This window comes from Pleurodeles waltl, chromosome 2_1, assembly GCF_031143425.1.
Source record: "Pleurodeles waltl isolate 20211129_DDA chromosome 2_1, aPleWal1.hap1.20221129, whole genome shotgun sequence".
NCBI classification, from domain to species: domain Eukaryota; kingdom Metazoa; phylum Chordata; class Amphibia; order Caudata; family Salamandridae; genus Pleurodeles; species Pleurodeles waltl.
Genome location: NC_090438.1, coordinates 152,443,029 through 152,469,946, shown reverse-complemented (window position 1 = coordinate 152,469,946; position 26,918 = coordinate 152,443,029). Strand labels below are relative to the sequence as shown.

Genomic DNA, 26,918 nt, shown 5'->3' with positions numbered 1-26,918 from the left:
TGGCAGTGTTCTGGGCAAGTGTCTCTGGCTTCTATCTGGGCCGCAGGGAAGGTTTATGGGGTGGTTCACCTTCTGCAGGGGGAGGTGTGCTGGTGGCCTGTGGGTCGTGTGGCAGGGCCTCCTGCCCACTTGCGGCAGTGAAAGTGGATGTCTGTTCAGTTGACTGGCTAGTGGTAGGGGCCCTCTCGTGTGCTGTTGACTCCCTCATGATGTTGGCCATGTCTGCCAGCACCCCTGCTATGGAGATCACAGTGTTGTTAATGGCCTGCAAGTCCTCCCTGATCCCCTGATACTGTCCCTCCTGCAGCCGCCTGTTCTCCTGCATGTTGTCAGTGAATCTGGCCCATCGTGTCCTGGGAATGTTGGTAGGCTCCCAGGATCTCGGAGAGTGACTCCTGGAGAGTCGGTTTCCCGGTCCTGTCCTCCCCCTGGCGCACAGCAGTGCTCCAAGTGTCCTTTTGGGCCTGTGCCCCTGTCCCTTGAGCGGTGTGCCCACTGCCACTGACCCCAGGTCCTTCATTGTCTTTGGGGCGAAGTGTGGCCTGGGGTCACTGTACAGGTGGGCACACTGCTGATTGATGTGTCCTAAGGACAGAGGTGTGAGTACGCTGGGTGGGTGATGTGGTGTTGGATCACGATGGGGGAGGCTCTGTGGTGGTCTGTGATTGTGCTTGGGTTACCCTCTGTCCAGTGGTCCCTGATGGGCCAGGTAGTACTCCAGATCCTTAAATCCAGAGTTACTGTTATCACTGGGGACCTCTTCTGTTGGGAGACTGGATAGTGGTGACACCTCCTCCCCACTGACATTGGCTGGGGTACTGTGGGGATGTAAGTGATGTATTATGCTTCATGTGTGTGACATATTGTTCATCCCTGGCTTCCCCTCTATCGTTGGTGTTGCCCTGCCAGCTTTTGTTTCTGTATGGTGATGTATTGTGGGATTGCCAGTTTCCCTATGCTGTGCATGCTTTAGTGATGGGTGTACATGCAGGGCTGGGAGGGGTGTCAATGCATTGGTATGGCATGCAGGGCTTGGCATTGGGGTTAGTGAGATGTGCAGGTGCAGTGTGTGGGTTGGAGTGGAGTGATGGGAATGGGGGTGTGGGTGTGAGATGGAATGCAGGTATGGGGGGTGATGATTACTAAATGTTGACTTACCACTGTCCAGTCCTCCAGCTACTCCAGCGAGTCCCTCAGGATGCAGTATTGCCAAGACTTGCTCCTGCCATGCTGTGAACTATGGTGGAGGATGTGGGGGCCCACTGTCAGTCCTCTGTATGGCGAGCTGGTGCCTTGCTGCTATTGAACGTTCCATCCCCCATAGGTCATTCCACCTCTTTTTGATGTTGTCCCTTGTTCTTGGGTGCTGTCCCACGATGTTGACCCTGTCTACGATTTCCGCCATAGCTCAATCTTCCTTGATGTGGATATTTGCTGTACCTGTGCCCCAAAGAGCTGTGGCTCTACCCTGACAATTTCCTCCACCAGGACCCTTAAATGCCTTTGTGGTGCTATGGGTGTTGTGGGATGTGTGTTGGTGAGGGTGTGTTAGGTAATGAGGTGGAGTGTGTGATGTGGAGTGCGTGAGGGGTGTATGGGTATAAGTGGTGTCTGTGTCTAGTTGTCTCTGTGCTCTACTTCTCAGTCTCCTGGTTGGTAATTGGTGTTCATAAGGGGATGTGGGTAATGTGGGTGTGTGTTTTGTAGTGGTGTGGGTGTGGTGTGTGTATGGGTGTCAGGTGTGTGTATTTGGCATTGGCCAATGTAGTGTTGTTTTGTATGTAGGTGTCCATTCTGAGCATGGCGATATGTACCGCCAATGGTTTATTGTCGTTGAATGTCCCCTGTGGTGATTCGTGGGTCATAATATGATAGACATTGTTTTGTTGGCGTAACGGTATGGGTTTTGGGACCGCCACTTCAGCACTGACCTTTGCCACACTAGCGTCAAAATTGTTGACAGTAGTGTGGCAAAGCTCCACAATAGCGTCAGAAATGTTGACGCCTTAGTGATAACGACCGCCATGGTGTACCATGTTGTAAATATGACACAACCTTGGTGTTGTTAGGTGCCGGTAGGGTGTGGCTCAGGAAAAGTGGGGCATCATTTATGATGTGCTACTTTCTTGTAAATATGCCCCTAAGTTTCTATCTGATATTGTCCTCTAGTTTTATCATTTCTTCCTATACATTTTATGTTGCTATTTCGATCTTGTTTGCTAAGTCTTGTCATATATACCCAATAGCTCACACAGGAGTCACACTTCCTTCCCTGGTCTGGAGGTTATTATCTTCCAAAATATTATCCAAATAAGCCTCTACCCATGCCTTCATAAAAGTGTCCCACCCTCTTAGACACCACTTATCTCTATTGTTAAGTCTTTTTTTTAAGCTTTGACTTTACCTCACAGAAGTGTCCCATTCTATTCCTGGAGAGGCTTTTTGGCTGTTACATAAGCTTCATGTTCTGTCTCAGAGTTAGCACCCTGTGGGTGTTCATAGATCCCGCCCTTCACACAAGGGTTTAGGTTCAGCAGGTGCAACATTTTGTGCCTCTCTCCTGGTGCGCTGCAGGATCAGATGCCTGCAACCATTGTCAGTTAGCCTCAACCCATCCTGACATGAACGAGGGAGCACTGGAAGAAGCACCCAGTGCACCTACCCTATGCTGGCACCATGTCAGCATAGGGTTGCCTCTCTCCCGTGCCCAGAAGCAAGGCGATGCTTCCTATTTTCCTGTCTTCTGGTGTACTTAAAATGCTGGTATCCTTGCAAGCCTTCACCTCTTCTAACACACAGGCTACATTTCTCAGGGATGCATACTTCAGTGACAAATTAATGTTTGATAGTAATATGGTGGTCCACACTTTAATGGGTTGGTGGGGCTGCGAATTAAAAAAAATAATAATGGTGAGACCAGGTAATAGGTCAAGTGTATTACAATTTGGTCACACTGTACCAAAGTAGAAACTGGTAAAATAAGTAAGAGATAAGTAGAAGCCTTCGCATGACTCAGCAAACCACGCTGGAACACTCTGTTCTTTCTTACTAGTTTATGAACATGTGAGCTGCAGGTTATAGATGTTACTATTCAGCAATCAAAATAACTATCTAAGATATTTTATGACTATTCAAACCTGTAATTAGTAGATTGCACAAATCTATCTGCAGCAAGTGCATTAACCACCTGAAGCATACTGCTAGTAATGTACCCTAGGACTTTAAAAGATGGGTAGACAGAAAATGTAAAGGCATCATCCATAGGGAGATAACAAGGTGCCTTTGCATGTCCATTGCAAAATATAAAATTCTTAAAGATCACAATCTAGAAAATAATTGTTTTAACTAAACCATGCATAACCACACAAAGTGGCTTTGTGTGCCTTAGTGAAAAACGAAAATTATTTTGCATTGGGGCTGCGCCACACAAGTAACACAACCATGATGCAAAATCACAGTAAATTTGACTATGTGCTTAGAAACAAAGGGCCATATTTACAAAGATGTGACACAGCACAACTCAGCAAGACAACTTGCTGCACTGCACTTTGGTGCAAGGGTGCCTGCATTGCAGGCAGGTTTGTTTTTCAGGATTGTTTTTGTGCAAGACGGAACCATTCCTAAGGGGTGTTTTTCTCTTTACTAAGTGCGCTGCAGAATGCAGCACATGTAGATAGCTAAAAACAAGGATAAAGTTATTTCTCCTCATCGCTCCGCTCCTCCCCTGCTATGGAGTACCTTTTTTGATGAATTCCTAGGTTTATAACTGGTAGAAAATATGCAATTGTGGCAAAAATGTATGGGTTGATGTGTGGGAACACCCACACTCCACCCATGAAAGGCTTCTCAAGGTAGAGTCATGCAAGGCAGCAACTTTTGTTGAGTTGCTTTACTCCAGATTTACTATAATGCAAGGAGGCTCTCAGTGGCATAGTAAATTGCACTCAAGGCTTGCGTTGCACTTGCATCACTTTGAGTGCCACAAGGGCAATACAATCTTTTCGTACATATTAACCAGAGTCTGATGTACATAGAATGATATAACCACTGTGTTTGTTATTCTGCTTGTTGTAGAAACGTCCACAAAATAAATGTCAACTTTATTATTATGTTTAGTGTATTTAGAGTGATCCCCACATATTGTTCTTTTCATACATAATAGAGCCTATCAGTAACATATGTAAAATCTTATCTCTTTCATGAACAAAATATAATGTTTTCTAGGTAAAAGAAAGACTGGCTATTATCTTTGAGTTTTTACACCCCACCACCCTCTAAGAATATTTCTTGATTGTTCGGCCTCGCTAACCCCTGAAATTCAAAGTATGAAGAAGATGTACTTGGAAATTGGAAGCCATACTGAGCAGTATGTGAGGCTCTTTTGCAAATTTTACAGCATTGCAATAAAATTGAGGAAATATTTTGGCACTATCATTGTTACTATTGTTGCACCTGGCCAAAAACAAAGAAACAAAAGTGAAAAGGTACCTACTATATCATTTGTTAAATGTTTATTTTGATCATTCTGCTCAGACAGTGGAATTTTATAATAACGAAAAACCCTTTGACAAAGTATTGTGTCACAAAAGGGGCAAACTGACTACACTGTTCACTCACCTTATTTTTAACGAGAAACTTAGGAAACTCACTTTGCTTCACATTTTATTTTCCACCATTTGGGATTTTATTCTTCAAACAGATGCACAAATATATACAATACACTTATTAAAAGGCCCATATTTCTATATCTTGTACAATTAAATTTTGTTTAGAAAGTGTACGATTTCTAAATGTTTTATAAGAATGGCTTCTTCCATGATAATGATCTCCATCTAGCCACAGGCCAAATTGCCCTTAACAACCACCAATAGCCGGGCATCCATATCTCCTTCAACAAAAAACATGTGGTCTCCAGTCCTTTTAAATAATTTGAAGTCTGGAGAAAATATAAATAGGAAACACTCTCCGGTGCCATAAAAGTCATCGCTCTTCACAATTGGGTGGGGGGGTCAAGTGATCTCGGGGAGCGGGAGGTGCCAGGCTGTGGCCAAAATAAATATTATGCAGATAACAGTGCTTTGTTTTAAGCAGAAAAAAACATTCTTGTATTTTTATAAAGGTAACACAACTTAACTGCAATGTTTAAATAAGTCTAGACATATTTAAACATTGCAAACGTAATAGAGTGTTTGTGTTAAATATTTGAGGGGGGTGATTATTATTTTCCACTGGGGGGCACAGCTTCAAAAGTTTGAAAACCACTGCTTGAAATGGATTAGAAGACAATGCCCCAACCACCTGGCCATCGCTGTCTTTAATGATTAATAAAGCTGGTGTGTCCAGGCCCAGCATCGTTTAGTACATTTTTTTAAGCTCATGCCGTGTTTTGTAGTACTGTGGACGTGCCCATGGGTACCGAATTGTTCATGAAGGAAGATTCTTTGTCAGCTTTTTAATTTGGTCAGGCTGCAGTAAATCACTTAGATCACTAAGATTTGGTTTGAACATTTCAGGCTCGAGATTAACTTTGAAGCTTTTAGTTTAACTAGAATTCACTCTTCTCTCACTATCAAAGTATATTTTGTATGGACTGATTGATGCCTTCTAACCTTTTTGCAATATCAGGAATAAGGTATTTCCTTGTGAAGATAAAGTTAATATTTCACCGTGCGCATTGCCTAAACATCCTTGCCTCCCACCACAATTCCCAGCACAAACCCCCACTTTGCTTCAAACTCAATTTTATCATCCAAATGGTTGAGAATGCTTTTTTCCTATTCCAGTGCAAGTAAACACATTGAGCAAAGTAAGATTTTCTCTGTATTTGTCCTAATTGTCCTACTAAAAATTGTTTTTGAAATATTTGAACATCCTCTTTCCATCTGTCCCAAAAAAAAACATACTGCAAAAGCAATGCAAAAGCCATGTGTTCCATGTTTTGCAAAAGTGAAAATTTATGGCAAATTTGTTGTAGAAATAAACAGTTGTGCTAAACTTAGCAGGTTTTGAAAGCCTTCTTGGAAATTTAAGCATATTATATCTAGTGGCGGCTGGTGACAAATGGAGGGTCAAAAAACACATACACAAAACACTACATATACAACATAACACACATATAATTACACATGCACACCAATATACCTATTTTAAGAAACGTCCACTTACTGTTGTTCTGCAGCAAGTCCCCGTTGCTCCACAGCACATACTCCGAGCTTGAAGCCCACAGCCATCTCCCTCATCCAATCAAGATGCTGTTTTCATGCTATAAAGGAGCCTGAAAAAAAGTGTATTGATTGGCTAAAGCAGGCCGGCTTGACACTCAAGGAGGCACGGTAGGCCGGTGCCAGCTGTCCAAGACAGCTGGGTTGGAGAGGTTTGAATTGTGCATGTTGGTTTGGCTGTACCAAATTTGCCGGCTAAACCAACATGCGCAATTCAAACTGAAGTGGCCACTCCTCACTGCTGCCAATCATTGGCAACAGTGGTGCACTGACCTCTCCCTGCCCTTGCACTTTGTTTGCTGAAAGAAAGGGTAACAAATGAAATGGTAAAAAAATCATTTTATTACCATTTTATTTTTTACGCTTTCTGCACAGCACTGTGGGGGAGGCAACGACCCTCCTCTCCCACGGAGGTACCGCTGCTGAATATATCGTAATAAATTAACCTGTTGAATCTGAGCACTGTTTGGCAATAGAAAACCTGATCCATTCCCTTTCTTCCCTCTCAGGGAACGGATGCCTTTTGACATGTTACTTCAAGCAAACACCTCCAAGAAGAGGTGAAAGCTCAGCTGTGAATTTTTTTGTGAAAGCACAGAATGTGGCTGTGCTTTATTACAATATGCATATCAGTGCTAATCTAACCGTTTACTTTATAATCTGAGAAGAAATACAATGTTGCATTTCATAAGAAATTGCATTCTTCTAACAGTGAAATTAGAGAGCAGTCTAGCCATCATTAAAAGGTCAGGTGAACTGCATTGCCAAGACAGCATTTTTTTGTAATGGTGTTCTATTTGATATTTAGGTTAAAATATGAAACAAAAATGCATTTGGAAAGGTAACAAACAAATGTGTAGGAGGAAGAAGCCAAAGACAAAAGTAACTCAAAAATGTATACAAATCTTGTGAAAACTCAGTTTCCAAATCATTACTATTTTGATTTATTCTGACATAGATAAGTAGTTACTGAGGCCCATATTTATACTTTTTTAGCGCCACATTTGCGCTGCTTTTTGATGCAACAGCGGCGCAAACTTACAAAATACAATTGTATTTTGTGAGTTTGCGCCGCTTTTGAGTCAAAAAATGACTGCGGCGTTACAAAAGAATAAATATGGGCCTGAGTATCTGCAGTTTGCAACTTGAAAAAGGAATCATCGGAAGAGTAATTTTTTAACATACTAGTTACTAGTTCGTACTAGTTCTTCTAAATTTATGACTTGAGCAATCTGCATCATTGTAGGAAGTTGGCTCTGTATGCACTATTTCAAAGTAAGGAATAGTATGCACAGAGTCCAAGGGTTCCCCCTTAGAGGTAAGATAGTGGCAAAAAGAGATAATACTAATGCTCTATTTTGTGGTAGTGTGGTCGAGCAGTAGGCTTATCAAAGGAGTAGTGTTAAGCATTTGTTGTACATACACACAGGCAATAAATGAGGAACACACACTCAGAGACAATTCCAGGCCAATAGGTTTTTGTATAGAAAAATATATTTTCTTAGTTTATTTTAAGAACCACAGGTTAAAATTCTACATGTAATACTTTGCATGAAAGGTATTGCAGGTAAGTACTTTGGGAACTTTGAATATTCATAATAGCATATATACTTTTCAAATAAAACACATATAGCTATTTTAAAACTAGACACAGTGCAATTTTCAACAGTTCCTGGGGGAGGTAAGTATTTGTCAGTTTTCGTAGGTAAGTAAACCACCTACGGGGTTCAAGTTTTGGTCCAAGGTAGCCCACCGTTGGGGGTTCAGAGCCACCCCAAAGTTACCACACCAGCAGCTCAGGGCCGGTCAGGTGCAGAGTTCAAAGTGGTGCCCAAAACGCATAGGCTTCAATGGAGAAGGGGGTGCCCCGGTTCCAGTCTGCCAGCAGGTAAGTACCCGCGTCTTCGGAGGGCAGACCAAGGGGGTTTTGTAGGGCACCGGGGGGGACACAAGTTAGCACAGAAAGTACACCCTCAGCAGCAGGGGCGCGGCCGGTTGCAGTGTGCAAACACACGTCGGGTTTATAATTGAAATCAAGGGGAGACCAAGGGGTCTCTTCAGCGATGCAGGCAGGCAAGGGGGGAGCTCCTCGGGGTAGCCACCACCTGGGCAAGGGAGAGGGCCTCCTGGGGGTCACTCCTGCACTGGAGTTCCGATCCTTCAGGTCCTGGGGGCTGCGGGTGCAGGGTCTTTTCCAGGCGTCGGGATCTGAGAGTCAGGCAGTCGCGGTCAGGGGGAGCCTCGGGATTCCCTCTGCAGGCGTCGCTGTGGGGGCTCAGGGGGGACAACTTTGGTTACTCACAGTCTCGGAGTCGCTGGAGGGTCCTCCCTGAAGTGTTGTTCCTCGAACAGTCGAGTCGGGGTCGCCGGGTGCAGGGTTGCAAGTCTCACGCTTCTGGCGGGAAGCGCTGTTGTCTTTAAGTTGCTACTTTGGAAATAAAGTTGCAGTCTTGGGTGAACAGGGCCGCTGTTCTCGGGAGTTTCTTGGTCCTTTTAGAGCAGGGCAGTCCTCTGAGGATTCAGAGGTCGCGGGTCCTGGGGAAAGCGTCACTGGAGCAGTTTTCTTCCGAAGGGGGGAGACAGGCCGGTAGAGCTGGGGCCAAGGCAGTTGGTGTCTCCGTCTTCTCTGCAGGGATTTTCAGCTCAGCAGTCCTCTTCTTCTTAGGTTGCAGGAATCTGAGTTCCTAGGTTCAGGGGAGCCCTTAAATACCAAATTTAAGGGCGTGTTTAGGTCTGGGGGGTTAGTAGCCAATGGCTAGTAGCCCTGAGGGTGGGTACACCCTCTTTGTGCCTCCTCCCAAGGGTAGGGGGTCACATTCCTATCCCTACTGGGGGAATCCTCCATCTGCAAGATGGAGGATTTCTAAAAGTTAGAGTCACCTCAGCTCAGGACACCTTAGGGGCTGTCCTGACTGGCCAGTGACTCCTCCTTGTTATTCTCATTATTTCCTCCGGCCTTGCCGCCAAAAGTGGGGCCGTGGCTGGAGGGGGCGGGCAACTCCACTAGCTGGAGTGCCCTGTGGTGCTGGAACAAAGGGGATGAGCCTTTGAGGCTCACCGCCAGGTGTTACAGCTCCTGCCTGGGGGAGGTGATAGCATCTCCACCCAGTGCAGGCTTTGTTACTAGCCACAGAGTGACAAAGGCACTCTCCCCATGTGGCCAGCAACATGTCTCGAGTGTGGCCGGCTGCTAAAACCAGTCAGCCTACACTGGTAGTTGCTTAAGGTTTCAGGGGCCACCTCTAAGGTGCCCTCTGGGGTGTATTTTACAATAAAATGTACACTGGCATCAGTGTGCATTTATTGTGCTGAGAAGTTTGATACCAAACTTCTCAGTTTTCAGTGTAGCCATTATGGTGCTTTGGAGTTCGTGTTTGACAGACTCCCAGACCATATACTCTTATGGCTACCCTGCACTTACAATGTCTAAGGTTTTGCTTAGACACTGTAGGGGCACAGTGCTCATGCACTGGTGCCCTCACCTATGGTATAGTGCACCCTGCCTTAGGGCTGTAAGGCCTGCTAGAGGGGTGACTGCATAGGCAGTGTGAGGTTGGCATGGCACCCTGAGGGGAGTGCCATGTCGACTTACTCGTTTTGTCCTCACCAGCACACACAAGCTGGCAAGTAGTGTGTCTGTGCTGAGTGAGGGGTCTCCAGGGTGGCAAAAGACATGCTGCAGCCCTTAGAGAAGTTTCCTGGCATCAGGGCCCTGGGCACCAGGGGTACCAGTTACAAGGGACTTACCTGGATGGCAGGGTGTGCCAATTGTGTAAACAAAGGTACAGGTTAGGGAAAGAACACTGGTGCTGGGGCCTGGTTAGCAGGCCTCAGCACACTTTCAAATCAAAACATAGCATCAGCAAAGGCAAAAAGTCAGGGGGTAACCATGCCAAGGAGGCATTTCCTTACACAACCCCCCCCCCCAAACGAAAGAGGATGAGACTAACCTTCCCCAAGAGAGTCTTCATTTTCTAAGTGGAAGAACCTGGAAAGGCCATCTGCATTGGCATGGGCAGTCCCAGGTCTGTGTTCCACTATAAAGTCCATTCCCTGTAGGGAGATGGACCACCTCAACAGTTTTGGATTTTCACCTTTCATTTGCATCAGCCATCTGAGAGGTCTGTGGTCAGTTTGAACTACAAAGTGAGTACCAAAGAGGTATGGTCTCAGCTTCTTCAGGGACCAAACCACAGCAAAGGCCTCCCTCTCAATGGCACTCCAACGCTGCTCCCTGGGGAGTAACCTCCTGCTAATGAAAGCAACAGGCTGGTCAAGGCCATCTTTATTTGTTTTGGACAAAACTGCCCCTATCCCATGTTCAGAGGCATCTGTCTGCACAATGAACTGCTTGGAGTAATCTGGAGCTTTTAGAACTGGTGCTGTGCACATTGCTTGTTTCAGGGTGTCAAAGGCCTGTTGCCATTCTACAGTCCAGTTTACCTTCTTGGGCATTTTCTTGGAGGTGAGTTCTGTGAGGGCTGTCACTATGGATCCATATCCCTTCACAAACCTCCTGTAATACCCAGTCAAGCCAAGGAATGCCCTGACTTGAGTCTGGGTTTTTGGAGCTGCCCAGTCCAGAATAGTTTGGATCGTAGACTGGAGTGGCTGAACTTGGCCTCCACCTACAAGGTGTCCCAAGTAAACCACAGTTCCCTGCCCTATCTGGCATTTGGATGCCTTGATAGAGAGGCCTGCTGATTGCAGAGCCTTCAAAACCTTCTTCAGGTGGACCAGGTGATCCTGCCAGCTGGAGCTAAAACAGCAATATCGTCAAGATAAGCTGCACTAAAGGACTCTAAACCAGCAAGGACTTGATTCACCAACCTTTGGAAGGTGGCAGGGGCATTCTTTTAACCAAAGGGCATAACAGTAAACTGATAATGCCCATCAGGTGTGGAAAATGCTGTCTTTTCATTTGCCCCAGGTGCCATTTTGATTTGCCAGTACCCTGCTGTTAAGTCAAAGGTACTTAAGAATTTGGCAGCACCTAACTTGTCAATCAGTTCATCAGCCCTTGGAATGGGATGGGCATCTGTCTTGGTGACAGAATTAAGTCCTCTGTAGTCCACACAAAACCTCATCTCTCTCTTTCCATCTTTTCCCAGGTTTGGGGACTAAGACCACTGGGCTAGCCCAGGGGCTGTCACAGTGCTCAATGACTCCCAATTCCAGCATCTTGTGGACTTCCACCTTGATGCTTTCCTTAACTTGGTCAGACTGTCTGAATATTTTGTTTTTGACAGGCATGCTGTCTCCTGTGTCCACATCATGAGTACACAGGTGTGTCTGACCAGGGGTTAGGGAAAAGAGCTCAGCAAACTGTTGCAGGACCTTCCTGCAGTCAGATTGCTGTTGGCCAGAGAGGGTGTCTGAATAGATCACTCCATCTACTGAACCATCCTTAGGGTTTGATGAGAGGAGATCAGGGAGAGGTTCACTCTCAGCTTCCTGGTCCTCATCTGTCACCATTAACAGATTCACATCAGCCCTATCATGGAAGAGCTTTAGGCGTTTCACATGGATCACCCTCTTGGGGCTCCTGCTAGTGCCTAGGTCCACCAGGTAGGTGACCTGACTCTTCTTCTCTAGCACTGGGTAAGGGCCACTCCATCTGTCCTGAAGTGCCCTGGGAGCCACAGGCTCCAGAACCCAGACTTTCTGCCCAGGTTGAAATTCAACCATTGCAGCCTTTTGGTCATACCAAAACCTCTGGAGCTGTTGGCTGACCTCAAGGTTTTTACTTGCCTTTTCCATGTACTTTGCCATCCTTGAACGTAGGCCAAGTACATAGTCCACTATGTCTTGTTTAGGCTCATGAAGAGGTCTCCCCCAGCCTTCTTTCACAAGAGCTAGTGGTCCCCTTACAGGGTGGCCAAACAGAAGTTCAAAGGGTGAGAACCCTACTCATTTCTGAGGCACCTCTCTGTAAGCGAAAAGCAGACATGGAAGAGGACATCCATCTCCTTTTGAGTTTTTCTGGTAGCCCCATGATCATGCCTTTTAATGTCTTGTTGAATCTCTCAACAAGGCCATTAGTTTGTGGATGGTAGGGTGTAGTGAATTAATAAGTCACTCCACACTCATTCCACATGTGTTTCAGGTATGCTGACATGAAGTTGGTACCTCTGTCAGACACCACCTCCTTAGGGAAGCCCACTCTGGTAAAGATACCAATGAGGGCCTTGGCTACTGCAGGGGCAGTAGTCGACCTAAGGGGAATAGCTTTAGGGTATCTAGTAGCATGATCCACTACTACTAGTATGTACATATTCCCTGAGGCTTTGGGAGGTTCAAGTGGACCCACTATGTCCACACCCACTCTTTCAAAGGGGACCCCCACCACTGGAAGTGGAATGAGGGGGGCCTTTGGATGTCCACCTGTCTTACCACTGGCTTGACAGGTGGTACAGGAGACACAAAACTCCTTAACTTTCTGGGACATGTTGGGCCAGTAGAAGTGGTTGACTAGTCTCTCCCACGTTTTGGTTTGTCCCAAATGCCCAGCAAGAGGAATATCATGGGCTAAGGTCAGTATGAACTCTCTGAACTCCTGAGGCACTACCACTCTCCTAGTGGCACCAGGTTTGGGATCTCTTGCCTCAGTGTACAGGAGTCCATCTTCCCAATAGACCCTATGTGTTCTAGTTTTCTTGCCATTGGACTCTTCAGCAGCTTGCTGCCTAAGGCCTTCAAGAGAGGGACAGGTTTCTTGCCCCTTACACAACTGCTCCCTTGAGGGTCCCCCTGGGCCTAAGAGCTCAACCTGATAAGGTTCGAACTCCATAGGCTCAGTTCCCTCAGAGGGCAGAACTTCTTCCTGAGAAGAGAGGTTCTCTTTTTGTTGTTGTGTTGCAGCTGGTTTCCCAGTTGTCTTTCCTTTCCTCTTGGTAGGCTGGGCCCTTTTTACAGACTCCAGCTCTACTTTTTCACCCTGAGCCTTGCACTGTGCCCTTGTCTTGACACACACTAGTTCAGGGATACCCAGCATGGCTGCATGGGTTTTCAGTTCTACCTCAGCCCATGCTGAGGACTCCAGGTCATTTCCAAGCAAACAGTCTACTGGGATATTTGAGGAGACCACCACCTGTTTCAGGCCATTGACCCCTCCCCACTCTAAAGTTACCATAGCCATGGGATGTACTTTAGTTTGATTGTCAGCATTGGTGACTGGATACGTTTGTCCAGCCAGGTATTGACCAGGGGAAACCAGTTTCTCTGTCACCATGGTGACACTGGCACCTGTATCCCTCAGGCCTTCTACACTTGTCCCATTAATTAAGAGCTGCTGCCTGTATTTTTGCATGTTAGGAGGCCAGGCAGCCAGTGTGGCTAAATCCACCCCACCCTCAGAGACTAATGTAGCTTCAGTGTGACAACTGATTTGCTCTGGGCACACTGTTGATCCCACTTGGAGACTAGCCATTCCCGTGTTAGCTGGAGTGGAGTTAGAAGTGGTACTTTTCTTGGGACAGGCCTTGTCTCCAGTTTGGTGTCCAGGCTGATTACAGCTACGACACCAGGCCTTTTTGGGATCAAAGTTTTCACCCTTGTACCCAAAATTGTTTTGTGAAGAGGCTCTGGGCCCACCCTCCTGTGCAGGTTTTTGGGGGCCTGAAGAAGACTCTTTACTATTTTTGTTTTTGGATGTCTCAACACTCTTCCCCTGGGGAGGCTTTGTGACCCCTTTCTTTTGGTCACCCCCTGTGGAAGTCTTGGTCACCCTAGTCTTGACCCAATGGTCCGCCTTCTTTCCCAATTCTTGGGGAGAAATTGGTCCTAGGTCTACCAGATGCTGATGCAGTTTATCTTTTGAACAATTACTTAATAGGTGTTCTTTCACAAATAAATTGTACAGCCCATCATAATCATTAACACCACTGCCTTGAATCCAACCATCCAGTGTTTTAACTGAGTAGTCCACAAAATCAACCCAGGTCTGGCTCGAGGTTTTTTGAGCCCCCCTGAATCTAATTCTATACTCCTCAGTGGAGAATCCAAAGCCCTCAATCAGGGTTCCCTTCATGAGGTCATAAGATTCTGCATCTTTTCCAGAGAGTGTGAGGAGTCTATCCCTACACTTTCCAGTGAACATTTCCCAAAGGAGAGCACCCCAGTGAGATCTGTTAACTTTTCTGGTTACACAAGCCCTCTCAAAAGCTGTGAACCATTTGGTGATGTCATCACCATCTTCATATTTAGTTACAATCCCTTTAGGGATTTTCAACATGTCAGGAGAATCTCTGACCCTATTTATGTTGCTGCCACCATTGATGGGACCTAGGCCCATCTCTTGTCTTTCCCTTTCTATGGCTAGGATCTGTCTTTCCAAAGCCAATCGTTTGGTCTTCCTGGCTAGCAGGAGGTCCTCTTCACTGAGGTTATCCTCGGTGATTCCAGAGGTGCTGGTCCCTCCTGTGAGGGAAGCAGCATCTCTGACTATCACAGTTGGAATCAGGGATTGAGTGTCCCTGGATTCCCTAGTTAGGACTAGAAGGGGGGAATTCTCCTCCAAGTCACTAACATCATCCTCTGGGTTGTCATCCTCAGAGGGGTTGGCTTTTTCAGACTCTGCCAAAAGCTCCTGGAGCTGTTGTTGTTTGGAGGGTCTTGAGCCAATTGTGATTTTCTTTAGGTTGCAGAGTGACCTTAGCTCCCTCATTTTAAGATGGAGGTAAGGTGTGAGATCAAATTCCTACACATTCACATCTGCACTAGACATTATGGCGGTCATTCTGACCGCGGTGGGCGGCGGTCGCCGCCCTCCATGCGGTTACCGCCGAATGGCCGCTCCGCGGTCAGGAGACCGCGGCGGCCATTCTGGCTTTCCCGCTGGGCCGGCAGGCGACCGCCAAAAGGCCGCCCGCCGGCCCAGCGGAAAGCCCCTGCAACGAGGAAGCCGGCTCCGAATGGAGCCGGCGGAGTTGCAGGGGTGCGACGGGTGCAGTGGCACCCGTCACGATTTTCACTGTATGCAAAGCAGACAGTGAAAATCTGTATGGGGCCCTGTTAGGGGGCCCCTGCACTGCCCATGCCAGTGGCATGGGCAGTGCAGGGGCCCCCAAGGGCCCCACGACACCCGTTCCCGCCATCCTGGTTCTGGCGGTGAGAACCGCCAGAAACAGGCTGGCGGGAAGGGGGTCGGAATCCCCATGGCGGCGCTGCAAGCAGCGCCGCCATGGAGGATTCCCTGGGCCAGAGGAAAACTGGCAGGAAACCGCTGGTTCCCCTTTTCTGACCGCGGCTTTACCGCCGCGGTCAGAATAGCCCAGGAAGCACCTCCAGCCTGTTGGCGGTGCTTCCGCTGCCCTCCACCCTGGCGGTCAGAGACCGCCAGGGTTGGAATGAGGGCCTATGTTTCCAAAAGTTGGAATACTTTTTAAGAATCTAAAACTAGTTCTAGAATCTAATTCAAACTTTCACAAAACTTTTAAACTCTGAAAGAAATGCTAACAGGGACTAACACAAGGCCCTAGCAGGACTTTTAAGAATTTAGAAAAACAGTTAAAATTGCAAAAATCAATTTCTAATGACAATTTTTGGAATTTGTTGTGTGATCAGGTATTGGCTGAGTAGTCCAGCAAAGGCAAAGTCTTGTATCCCACCGCTGCCACCAATGTAGGAAGTTGGCTCTGTATGCACTATTTCAAAGTAAGGAATAGCATGCACAGTCCAAGGGTTGCCCTTAGAGGTAAGATAGTGGCAAAAAGAGATAATACTAATGCTCTATTTTGTGGTAGTGTGGTCGAGCAGTAGGCGTATCAAAGGAGTAGTGTTAAGCATTTGTTGTACATACACACAGGCAATAAATGAAGAACACACACTCAGAGACAATTCCAGGCCAATAGGTTTTTGTATAGAAAAATAACTTTTCTTAGTTTATTTTAAGAACCACAGGTTTCATGTTTGCATTTTTGCTTGCTTTTCCTCTGGTTATTAATTGCAAATACATTCCCAATATCATAGCCTGCAGTCACCAATATACCACCTGTGCACAAATAGAGACCAAAAACTGTACAAGGTGAAAAAGCATACACAAACATTTTGGGGCCTGTTCAGGCCATGGAAGATGCCAAGGCCACAAATGATGTCTGATTTCAGAACTCCTTGGTTAACATTAGGGACATGTTAGCATTGATCAAGTTGCCAGAACTGGGCTCAACCTTGGAGGTTGGAGCCTTTTACAACCGATGTCCAGGGGACTTCCTACTAGGGATCTCATTCAACTGGGCAAAACATGCCCTTCTGTACCCAACTCTCAGTTGGGTAGCATAGGTCGAGCAGTCAAGGCTCCTAAGGGGTTAGCGCTGATACAGATCAATGAACATGACTCATAACTCAATGTGTGAGAAGCACAATCAAAAATTTAATGTTGAGTCAAATACTTGTTTTAATATAAAAAGAAGTATTTTAATTCTATCTCTACACATGCAAAAGTAATCGACATTCAAAAGCAATAACACATTCTCCCTTGAGGTTGGGCTCTAGTAGTTGTCAGGCCACTCCCTGTCTCCCCACGTCTAGTGCAACAGGTTCAATGGTATTCCCCATTCACTGATGACCGCATCCAGTGAATGTAAACTATTAGGCTTTACTCACAAGTTCTCCCCTCGGACTCTGTTTGCAGGTTTAGTCACCTGAAACTATGGGGTAGCAGCACCAATCTTGGTATGTCCCCCAGGGCCCAAAGGTCCCTGTTCTTGGCTTACTCACTCTCGTGGTATGGAATCTTTGGACGGCAAAGTCCTGCTCCAGATCAGCAAAGTTGGGCAGCAAGCGGTCACATGTGGCAGCACCTGGCAGGTGCAGAACCACTCCATCGAGCCATGCTACCAGTTGGCTCAGGCGATTGGGGTTGCTGCTGCTCCAGCTACCATGCTGTAAGTTTCTTTTCCTTCTGCAGGGGGTAGTCTCCTTGCTCTAATGGGGCTTCAGGAAGGTCCTGTTGATCCTTTGGACATCCTTTGGTGCAGTTCACAGAATGCAGGCTGATCCTGCCTTGTTCACAGTAGCGGTTGTGTCATCAGCCCAGACATTTGACCTCAGTGCCTCAGGTGGCACATCCTGGTATGTGAGGCCGCTACCCCTGACACTCACAAGTCCGATCATGCTGACATGAAGTTGACGTCCATGGTGGTCCTTCCTGAAATATGAGGTAGCCAAACCACTTTGGCACTTGAGCAACAGCTCAATTGGTGTGGGAGCGGGTTTCTCCCATTGCGCTCCTTCATTCAGTCTATGGTGGCCCCTCCTGGCATATGGGGTCACTGAATTAGTCTGGCACAAGGGTTATGATCCAAAATTGCAGAAGCAGATTACTCATACCTCATATATGGAATCATAATGTCAGGGTTCCCTTCTGGACTGCAAAGTACGCTTCAGCCTAAGTCAAAGAGCAACCTGTAATTGTGCAGGTGTTTGAATTGAAAGTATTAGATCTGTCATGTACTGATATCAAACCGCATATTGTTCTGCTCATTAAATTACTAAAAATAAAGAATATGCAATATTTGTGCATGTCTTCTTAGAAATTCACTAGTTTTATAGAAACATGTATTTTCTTTTAAAAATATACTTCCCCATGCAGTGAGCAAGGCGCTGCTTTTGTTTACTGTCTGTGAGAATGTACCCCATAGCACAATGCAATTCTAGTCAGCCTTTACTTTACAGGATTAGTACCACAATTTGTGGCGCTAAACCTGCAAAGCACCACAATAGCATCAAAAATCTTTGACACTATTATCAAATAGCAAAACCATCTCTCCTCCCATCACGTGGAGGCGCTGAGAGAGGCATCAAAGGAAAGGAAAGGCCTTTCCTTTCCTTTGATGTCTGTCTCTGCATTTCTGCTTCCCGATCGCTATGCGATTGGCAGCAGAAATGCCCACTTGACACCAGGGAGTTTTTTTTTGTTTATTGTCATGAGGGGAGCTAGCCCTTGGACAAGGGTTGCTCTCTAGGGGGGCAAATTAATTTAAGGCCATTTCTGCCCCTTGGGGTAGATCCACCTATTAGACACCAGATATATATATATATGTAATTTTGTTTACTTTACATTTTTATATGTGGGGAGCGACCCCTTAGGCAAGGGTCACTCCCCTGGGGGACAAATTTTATTTAGGCAATCTCTGACCCCTCTTAGGGGCAGATTGGCCTATTTTTATCAGGCCAATCTGCCCCCATGGGGGGCAGAAACCACTAGACACCAGGGATTTTAATTGTTTGCATCAATTTCACACAAGGAGAGTGACCCCTTAGGCAAGGGTCGTTACCGGGGGGGGGGAGGGGCACATTTAATTTAGACCATTTCTGCCTCCCTTGGGGACAGATCAACCTATTTTTGTTAGGCCTATGGGGGCAGAAACCACTAATCACAAGGGATTTTTTTTGGTGACAATTTCACGGAAGGGGAGCAACCCCTTAGTCAAGGGTCACGTCTGTGGGGGGGCAAATTTAGTTGAGGCCATTTCGGTACCCCTTGGGAGCAGATCGGCCTATTTCTATTAGGCCAATCTGCCCCGGGGGGAAGCAGAAACAACTTAGGCACCAGGTATTGGTGTGTGTGTGTATGTGTGTGCGTAGACACGAGGGAACAAGGGTCACTCCCCACGGAGGCACATTACTGTTTGCCATATCTGCCCTCCTTGGGGGCACATCAGCCTATTTTTGGAAGGCCTATCTGCCTCCAAGTGGGGCAGAAAGCCCACCAGGGAAGGTTTTTTTTCAAAATAAGAGGGTGGGGGTATGGCTACCCCCACCCAAAATAAATGGGGCCAAAATTATTCTGCCCACCAGTGGGCACATAGGGCAATTACCCCCAATCCACACCCCAAGGGGGCAGAAAGTCTACTAGATGCTAGGTAATTAGGAGAAAATAGTGTGGTGGTGGCTACCAACCAGTATGGGCATGGTTATACCTCCCACCCCAACTGAAGGGGGTAACAGTCTTTCAGCTCTCTCCCGCACATTAAAACATCTTATCCCATGGGAAGCAAGAGGACACTTGGTTATTTAGGGTTCTGGTTTACATTTGGGCCATGAGAGCTTGGCTAACTCTCACAATCGTCCCACTTGGAATGGTAAGGGCTGCACTTTTTGTACTTTGGGATGCTGCCATTTATAAAAATCTACAAGTCCTAGACACACCTGAAAACTAAACATCAGGGTGAGTCCAGGGTGGTGTGCTTCACATGCACCCTGCACCATTTGCTTACCCACAATGCCCTGCAAACCCACAACTTTGCTGAAAATCATGAATTTTTTCCACATTTTTGTGATAGAACCTTCTGGAATCTGCAGCAATCCACAAAATTCCTCCCACCCATTATTGTCTCATCTATACTGATACAAATTCTGCCCCTCAGCCTAAAAATGTTTTTTTTCAAACTGCCCTTTTGGACCTGCTTTGGTTCCCCCTCAATTTCCACATGTCTCTTCCCTGTCACAGGCACTTGGCCCACCCACACAAGTCAGGTACCATTTTTATCAGGAGACTTGGGGGAACGCTGGATGGAAGGAAATTTGTAGCTCCTCTCAGATTCCAGAACTTTCTGTCACCGAAATGTGAGGAAAAAGTGTTTTTTTTGTCAAATTTTGAGGTTTGCAAAGGATGCTGGGTAACAGAACCTGGTGAGAGCCCCACACGTCATCCCATCTTGGATTCCCCTAGGTGTCTAGTTTTAAAATGCACAGGTTTGGTAGGTGTCCCTAGGTGCTGGCTGAGCTACAGGCCAAAATCCACAGCTAGGCACTTTGCAAAAAACAGGTCTGTTTTTTGGGGGAAATGTGATGTGTCCATGTTTTGTTTTGGGGCATTTCCAGTTGCGAGCACTAGGCCTACCTGCACAAGTGAGGTACCATTTTTTATTGGGAGACTTGAAGGGAGCACTGGGTGGAAGGAAATTTGTAGCTCTTCTAAGATTCCAGAACTTTCTGTCACCGAAATGTGAGGAAAAAGTGTTGTTTTTGTCAAATTTTGAGGTTTGCAAAGGATGCTGGGTAACAGAACCTGGTGAGAGCCCCACACGTCATCCCATCTTGGATTCCCCTAGGTGACTAGTTTAAAAAAATGCACAGGTTTGGTAGGTGTCCCTAGGTGCTGGCTGAGCTACAGGCCAAAATCCACAGCTAGGCACTTTGCAAAAAACAGGTCTGTTTTTTGGGGGAAAATGTGATATGTCCATGTTTTGTTTTGGGGTATTTCCAGTTGTGAGCACTAGGCCTACGCGCAGAAGTTGGGTACCATTTTTTATTGGGAGACTTGATGGGAGCACTGGGTGGAAGGAAATGTGTAGCTCCTCTCAGATTCCAGAACTTTCTGTCACCGAAATATGAGGAAAAAGTGTTTTTTTTGTCAAATTTTGTGGTTTGCAAAGGATGCTGGGTAACAGAACCTGGTGAGAGCCCCACACGTCACCCCATCTTAGATTCCCCTATGTGTCTAGTCTTCAAAAATGCATAGGTGTGGTAGGTTTCCTTAGGTACTGGCTGAGGTAGAGGCCAAAATCGACAGCTAGGCACTTTCCAAAAAACAGCTCTGTTTTCTTTGGTAAAATGTGATGTGCCCACGTTGTGTTTTGGGGAATTTCCTGCCGCGGACACCAGGCCTGCCCACACAAATGAGGTACCATTTTTATTGGGAGACTTGCGGGAACGCTGAGTGGAAGGAAATATGTGGCTCCTCTCAGATTCCCAAACTTTCTGGCGCCAAAATGTGAGGAAAAAGTGTTTTTTGGCCATATTTTGAGGTTTGCAAAGGATTCTGGGTGACAGAACCTGGTGAGAGCTCCAGAAGTCACCCCATTCTGGAATCCCCTAGTTGTCTAGTTTTCAGAAATGCACAGGTTTGGTAGGTTTCCTTAGGTGCTGGCTGAGCGAGAGGCCAAAATCTACAGCTAGGCACTTTGCAAAAAACACATCAGATTTCATTGTAAAAATGTTATGCGTCCATGTTGTGTTTTCTGTAGCGAGCATTAGGCCTACCCATTCAATTGAGGTAACATTTTTATCAGGAGACTTGAGGAAACACAGAATAGCAAAACAAGTGTCATTGCCCCTTGTCTTTCTCTACATTTTTCCCTTCCAAATGTAAGACAGTGTGTAAAAAAGACGTCTATTTGAGAAATGCCCTGTAATTCACATGCTAGTATAATCACCCCAGAATTCAGAGATGTGCAAATAACCACTGCTTCTCAACACCTTATCTTGTGCCCATTTTGGAAATACAAAGGTTTTCTTTTGATACCTATTTTTCACTTTTAATATTTCAGAAAATCAATTGCTGTATACCTAGTATAGAATGAAAACCCATTGCAAGATGCAGCTCATTTATTGGCTCTAGTCCAGCAGACGTAATGGTATAATGCTTTCAAAAATCTGACGTCGCAGGAAAAAGTTACAGAGTAAAACATGGAGAAAAATTGTTGTTTTTTTCACCTCAATTTCAATATTTTTTATTTCATCTACACAAATTACCCCCTTGCTGAATTCAGAATGTTGTTTACTTGTCAGAATTGTTTATCTTTCTGGGATCCAGCATTGGTTTCTTACCCATTTCTGTCACTCACTGGAAGGAGTCTGGAAGCATAAAAAATAGTAAATATGGGGTATGTACCAGTAAAATGCCAAAATTTTGTTGAAAAATTGGGTTTTCCGATTCAAGTCTGCCTGTTCCTGAAAGCTGGGCAGCTGGCAATTTTAGCATCGTAAACCCTTTGTTGATGCTATTTTCAGGGCAAAAACCACAAACCTTCTTCTGCAGCCCTTTTTTCCCATTTTTTTAAAAAAACTTAATTTTCTCTGTATTTGGCTAATTTCTTGGTCTCCTTCAGGGAAACCCACAAACACTGAGTACCTCTAGAATCCCTAGGATGTCAGAAAAAAAGGACGCACATTTGGTGTGGATAGCTTATGTGGGCAAAAACTTATGCCGGCCTAGGCGCAAACTGCCCCAAATAGTAAAAAAAAAACTGCCACCTGAGGGGGAAAAGGCCTGACAGCGCAGTGGTTAAATTCAATAGCTTCATGTAAATAACATTTTATTTTAATAAATAGAAAAAAGGTTAATGTGACTGAAAGTATTTGGATAAATACAGGATTATGCAATTTTTCCTTTTTAATGCCTATCCTTTCTACTGCTCGCATGTGTTTCCATTGAGGAATGTGTTTTTCAATGTAAAGTATATTTAAGACTACAGTACCATCTCCTGTCTACAGGGGCGGAGCTGAGCAAAAATTTAAACACACTTCCTGAAACACAGGTCCCCACAAGGAAATGTTTAAAAAAGTTGTAAAAATTGACACATATGTTCCTGAAGCTAGTTTTTATCATTTAGAAGTCATTGACTTGTGGGTACCTGGGTTCAAGTCCCCACAGTGCAATCAAGTCCACACAGCGTGAGTGTGTTATCTCACCCAAGTCCCCATGAGGATAGTAACACAAACACACACACACACACACACACACTCTTAAAATAGCTGGGATAATGCTTAGTATTCACTGTGTATGTTGCATGCAGTTTTCCCATGTAATTACCACACAACGATGATCTTAGGTACCCTTTGTGATACTTTGTGAGCTACTGTAGTCCTTTTATTGTAAACATTGTGGTGGTTGAAGTCCTAAATAATTCTTCTTTGTTTTTCTAATTTGATCTTCCTTGAAAATGCCCTGAAAGGGTGTTTGTAGGAAAGTCAGGTACTGATGTGCGTGAGTGAAAGTGCCAAGCATTGCTGGGTGTGAGACTAATGATAAGGTGATATATGCCACATGGGTTGGTGAAGAACAATGTCGGAGGCCCTTGGAGTTCAAGGGACAACATGCATTGGTAGAATGGAGGGAGGTTATTGGAAAGAAGTGTAGAATGGACAGTATGCATGGAAGCAACAAGTACTGTTGTGACAGGGCGGTAGCCGGGAATATTTACTATGGGATGCATGGCCCTCAGTAATGGAATCATGCAAAGGTTCAATCGGACTGCACAAAGGAGTGAGTTATTTTGCCTAATAGGTTTTGAAAACATGCTGCAGATACATCACTCTTAAAATGCTGATGTTTTCATTGCATGTTTGGTGGAAATCTTGATTTTGGCATGAACATGGCCTTCTGCCCAAATCAGGGATTATGAATTGTTTTCCTTGCTCAGATATTTCTAGTAAAATAAGATTGTGGCTATAGATTTGAATCTTTTTGGCTTCGCCATTGCTTGTTTTGTTTTGTCATTACTTTTGCACACTGTCACTGTTGAAGTAGCTAACGGACGTAGAAATAGATATACTTTTTGGTCCGCCATATAATGAACCAAACTAAACTCACGCATCCCGCGCAACAACCGCCGCCAGGAAAGGATTCCTGCTGACGACAGCAGAGGCCGCCCACAGGCCGTCGGAAAGGCCCAACCCGCCCATCAAATTATGAACCACCATTCCGTCGCCAGTTCCGGGGCGGGAACCACCGCCACACAAAGCCAAGGGGAAAGGAAACACTCACCGGAGCTCAACAAAACGTGCAGCGGCAGCCATGGACAGAGAGCTGCAAATCATGTCAGCCTTGCTCCTTGCCATATATCCACACGACCAAGACCGCCGACGAAGATGAGGGCGGTAAGTACCGCAACCTATAAAACAAGGGAGGAAAGGGCAAAGTTACATACCCACCCACTCCACCCACCCCGCAAAGCCCCCCCAACCCTACCCAGCAGCAATAGTCAGACATCCCACACCAAGAGGGATGTACCCGACCGAAGGACACTGCAACTTGGCCATAGGACATACAATAGCACCACAGCCATAAATTGTATAAACAAACACCAGGGTGGAACTGCGTGCAGCCCAAACACAGGCCACAACAAAACTTTATTATGAAGCTCACTGAGTGAACTGATGAAAACAGGGCCAATGGCCAGTCCATAGAAAGTCCATTTTCCTTGGCCACAACTGGCCACACCTGACTGCCACAAGTGCTAGGTACTCCACTCAACAGGGCACCATAGGGTGATCCAGGCACTTCATGGAATGGGGGTAAAGAGGGGAGGGGATTTACGACGGGGGTGGGACTTTGACTTGCATGAGGAGGTTGGAGGGGGGTGGGCTTCTCCTTAGAAGGGGGTGGGGCCTGTTTGGCATGGGCGGAGCTGGATGCTTAGGCTCAGACCAGGCCTTCTTTTTAAGTGGAGAAGGGGCACGGGAATGGGAAGGCTGGACCAGGGTGGGCTTTGATGTGGAAGGAGCGGAAAGTGCAAGGAGGTTGGCACGTTTCGAGACAAGACGGGGTGGGCCAGTGGGTTCGAACAGGTCTACACGGGACAGGAAAAGTTTCTTGGGAGCAATTTGGGTGGGCGTGGATGAGGGCGTGGGAGTGGAGGCAGAGGGAGTTGATGTATGGGGTGTAGGTGTGCGTGTAGTGGGGGTGCCGGTGACTGCTCAGTATGCTGTGGTGAATGTCTGTTGGGTGGGTGTCTTGCTGCGTTTGAGTGTTTTGGGAGGTGGGGGATTGGACACAGTGGGAGAAGACAGACAGCTAGTGTGGATGTATGTTTGGTGGGTGTCTGCAAGTCGGGTGAATGTGCTGCATGTGTCAACTACAGAGAAGGTGGTGTGGTGTATGGGGTGCATGTATGGCTGTCTGCTATTGTGGTGAGTGCAGGAAGAGGAGCAGTAACAGTGAGTGACGGTGCAGTGCATAAGAGTGTGCATGTAGAGGGGACAGACAGGGAGGCGGAAGAGGGGGGCACACTGGGGGAAGTGGACATTGTTGTTTGTGCAGGTGTATGTTGGCTGTGTGAATGCTTGTGGTGGGAGGGGCGGTGCTTGTGTTTGGAAGTGTGTTTTTTGTGTATTGAAGTGCTTGACTGCATGTCTGAATATGTGCCTTGGACGGGTGAAGGGAGTGGGGTGCTGGAAGGGGTAGAAGAGGTTGGAGGGGGGACGGAATGGCCTGGGAAACTGGCTACCGTCCAAGAGGAGACCAGAGCCTGAAAAGATCTCTGTAGGGAAGACAGGGCACCATGAATGCCATCCAGATAGGCATTAGTCTGCTGCACCTCTGATGCTAGCCCCTGGATGGCATTGACGATGGTTGTCTGCCCTACAGAGATGGTTCTCAGGAGGTCAATAGCCTCCTCCGTGAGGGCAGCAGGGCTGACTGGGGCAGGGGAGGAGGTGCCTGGGGCGAAGGAGACAACCACCTTTCTGGGTGGGCGGGCACGGCCAACTCGGTGGGGAGCTGAAGGGAGGGCACTGATGGTATGGGTGGTGGCGAAAGATCTCAGTCATGATTTGTCCACTAGTGTCCGCCACCGCCGGAAGACCCCCATCGGAGGAGGTTTCAGAGTCACTACCACCGGTGGTAGTAGCCTCCCCCGTGGAAGTCCCCTTGCCCTCCCACCCACTGGTCCCCTGGGCGTCCGTTGTCTCTGCCTCTGAGGATCCGTGGGCCGCTGTCTCCCCATTAGCCGGTGCCTCAGCTCCCTCACCTGATGTTGATGCTGTACCAGACACACAAAAAAGAACAGGGATAGGGAGACAAAACAGGAGAGACACTTGTAAGTAGCTGAATGATGATACACAATGGCCAGACATACACCTACCCAGGAGACACACCCAACAGGCAGCACCGTGCACTAGGCCCATGACCATGGCCCTGACTACTGAGCAGTATATTGACCTACACCCTTATCCTGTCATTGCATTGTAGCTGAGGTAGGTGAAACCTGACAGGGACACCCTTACACCCTTTGGGGAACAGACAGTAGCTGGACACCAGTCAAAACCCTGCTCTAAGCCCCATGAGCCCTATCACACACACACTCATTCTTCCAGGCTGAAGTATGGGCTGTGAGTACTCACCCCTGTGTGACTGCTGTGCAGCCTTCAAGCGCCCATCCAGGTCTGGGCACGCCACCACCAGGATCCTTCACATTAAGGGGGTCAGTGCCCGACGGGCACCCCTACCATGTTGGGAGGACTTCCCCAGCTGGGCCTCATTGATCTTCCGTGCCCAGAGCTGCAGGTCCTCCCACCTCTTCCGACAGTGGGTGCTCCGCGGGTTGTAGACCCCCAGGGTCCGTACCTCCTTGGCGATGGCATGCCAATGTCCCTCTTCCGGTGGGCGCTGACCTAGTAGGGAGACAGAGAGAAGAAACACAGACGTCAGGCACCTGCACGATGGCAATAGCTGACTGATTGTTAGACATTGGACAGACACTACTCCCAGACATGCAGGACAGTGGCACGCAGCATTCCATGCACCAAGCCCCATCCTGGCTCACAGGAGCGCACATCAGAGCAATCCAGTCCATCCATTACACACACAGTGCCCACCAAAGCCGGACTCACCTGTACCTCTGGCCGGCCGTAGAGTCTGCCGTACAGGGGCAGGACCCCTTCCACCAGTTTCTCCAGTTCTTCCTGGGTGAAGGCCGGGGCCCTTTCCCCTGCACCACGTGGAACATCCATAGCCAGAGGCAGGCCACAGCAGTACACAGAGTGGAGTACTTGTCCGCACAAGATCAGGGAGTCAAGTGAGCACACGATGATGAATGCGCATACGTTCCGCAGCGGAATGCACCGTCACCGCTGGCAGCGATCATGATACGCCAAGATTCCCCATTGGCATCCATGTTATCCAATGAGGGAGCGAACAGCGATAAACACCTCCGAATGCTGTGACGTTAACCGCTAGCGGTCTTAGGTCAC

General features: G+C 46.9%; 1 pseudogene; it reads right to left on the bottom strand.

The window, feature by feature from the left end:
• Positions 1-4,725: 4,725 nt before the first annotated feature.
• Positions 4,726-26,918, bottom strand: part of LOC138259459 (oxidation resistance protein 1-like) — a 108,885-nt pseudogene continuing 86,692 nt past the window's right edge.